This window comes from Lolium perenne, chromosome 1 (assembly GCF_019359855.2).
Source record: "Lolium perenne isolate Kyuss_39 chromosome 1, Kyuss_2.0, whole genome shotgun sequence".
Taxonomy (NCBI): domain Eukaryota; kingdom Viridiplantae; phylum Streptophyta; class Magnoliopsida; order Poales; family Poaceae; genus Lolium; species Lolium perenne.
Genome location: NC_067244.2, coordinates 5,003,168 through 5,006,048, shown reverse-complemented (window position 1 = coordinate 5,006,048; position 2,881 = coordinate 5,003,168).

Genomic DNA, 2,881 nt, shown 5'->3' with positions numbered 1-2,881 from the left:
TGTGGCGCATGAGCTTCGGGTGCGCCACAAAACTAAACTATTTTTGTGGCGCACCTTGTCTGGTGCGCCACAGAACTTGTTTCTGTGGCGCATGAGTAGCTAGTGCGCCACAGAAATAGAATCTCATCTATAAGGCTTTTCCTACTAGTGGAACCTTGTTTTGGCTTGATTCTTGGCTTGAGGGGGGACCCCTTAGGACGGCCTTTCTAGACCTATTCGCCATTGTGGCGGACCCGGCCGTGCTAGTTGCTGAGGTGGCGGCTAGCGGGTGGGTTGTCCCCTTCCGACGGGGCCTCACCCCCGCGGAGGCCCTTGGGTGGGAGTCGCTTCTGGCTCGCCTCCCTGGGTTCCTCCCCGGTGGCCCGGATAGTGCTCTTTGGAGGCTATCTCCGGCTGGCACTTTCTCTGTTAGGTCGGCCTGTAGGGCCCTCTTCCGAGGACCCGGTCTTAGTTGGGCGTCCCACTTGTGGAAAGCCCCGATTCCGTTAAAAATTAAAATCTTCGTGTGGCAACTCCTCCGGGACCGCCTCCCCTCGGGGGTGGAGGTAGCCAAGCGGAATGGGCCGGGTAATGGCCTTTGTCCGCTATGTGCGGTTCCTGAAGACACGCGCCATATCATGTTTTCTTGCCCCGCAGCTCGACTTCTATGGAGCTTTCTACAAGAGGCTCTAGGGCCTGAGTGGCAGGCCCTGGACCTTGGAGAGTTCTTGGAAGTCCAGGCGAACCGTTCTGGGAGTAGGAGGCGCCTATTCTGATTACTGTTCGCCACTATGTCTTGGACCTTATGGAATGTGCGCAACAAGATGGTGATTGAGCGTATCTTCCTAAGACGAGCCTCTGATTCTATCTTCAAATTCTTGGCTTTTTTGCAGCAGTGGTACCCGCTGTGTAGACAGCGGGACAGGGACCGGCTGGACGGCATGTTGGAGGATCTTCTTGCGGCGGCTCGTCGCCTATCTACGCCTTCCAGCGGTTGGTGTGCCCTAGCGCTAGGGCTATATCTCCAGTTCTTTCCTTTCAGTTGGGCATGATGTGCTGTGGCCCCAGCAGACGTTTTACTTTTCCGTGCTCTTTTGCATGCTGAGAGAAATGCCTTTAGTGGGTTGCTCCAATTTAGTTATTATAGATTACATGTAGTTAATTATTAAAAATGAAGAGGTTGACAATGGCACAATCTCAATCTCCGGTGTCGTCTCTCTCCATGGGTGCGCTGACGCCGAAGCCCATGCCTGCCGTGCTGGACTTAAAGCCTACATGCCCTGCCTTCATGGCAAGGAGATTGTGGAAACTGACGGTGCCACCCTCTCTGCTGCACTGAATCAAGCCTCCAGGAACCTCTCCGGCCTTTGTTTTGTGATCTCTGAAATTAAGGATCTAGTTCCGCTCATGCCTGAAGGTATTCTATTTCTCCAATGGAGGAAGCAACTGTGTGGCCCCTACGTTGGCACATCTAGGCCATTGTAATGGCATGCTCGGCACCAGGGAAGGCTCTGTCCCACAACATGTCTTCCCTCTATTGCAGTCTGCTTTCGTAAACCTGACCTTTGTTCATGAATAAAGCTATATTTGTAGCCTAAAAAAATGAAGAATTGGACAAAATACGAACGCAAAAGACTTGACAATCTCTCGGCCTTGTCATTGCTGACAATTTGCAAGGGAATGATATCCTCTGCCTTTCCTTCATGCTATATTGTGTGCATAAGTGCCACACAAATTACAACAGCAAGGCATAAATGAGACACCTTTTTTTTATGCTCTAAAGGTAGCTTGAGCATATTTGCTGAGAACGTATTGTCTGTGGGATGAAGGCAGATGGCCATATTAAAAAAAATCATTTCTTTTATCTTTTTCCTCAGATTGATTTTGAGTAGTATCATATACCCTGATTGAGAAATGCGAAGGAGTAGATTAAACAAGAAGAGAGAATGATAAACTACAACATCAAATCTACGTATATCAAGAACATGAGAGATTGAAGGTGCCACATTAATAAAAAAAGAGGAAAATGCCATGATGAACAAGAGAAAAAGAAAAGATCTACACTGTTCATTTGGTCGGATGGAATTATAATAGTTTAGATTAATCGCAGTGACCGAGATAAAAGGGATCACCATTTTTCATGGGACCAGATAATGATGGTGTATATTAATTTCGTTAACTGAGAGAGAAAATCAGTGTATAGCGCTTCCATGAGTATATTCTCCTAATTATGCATGCATGCATGCATGTGTGATGTGCCTGTCATTTTGGAGATAGCGATATGCTTGCGTGCACTTGTCAGGCACAATTAGAGAATCTCAGAGAGTTGCCATTATTATTTCCATATGAATCATGTTCTTATTCTATCTTCTGATCACCAAGAAAGCTTAAACAATAAGGTTAACATTAGGATGGAAGGACCTGCGGGAATAGACTTATTTTTTAAGAGAGAGATATTTGCATCCACATTTTGCTACAAAGCATCACAATATTATTGGTGACGGTAAATTTTGGTAGTGATTTACCAACATTTATTCTTAATGCATGAGACCGGCGTATATGATTCTACTCCATTTGAATGTGATGGAAGAACCAAAACTTAATCAGTGATTTTCATTTATATATTCTCCCTTATAAGTAGCAAAAGGAGAAGATCATCGATGATCACCCGACGAGCCAAAAAAATATTTACTAGAATTTTTGGCATTTGCAATTTTTTTGTGGGTCCAGGTGTTCATGAGCTTGTGACTGACTGATACGTTGGTCGGCTTCAATGGAATATCTACAATGTTCATTCTTTTCTGTGGTGTCCCCATGTGGGGTTTTCTATGTACAAAGACCAATTTGAGCGCCATGTTCAAGATAAGTGACCATAGATGAAATTTACTCAATAAATAATGCA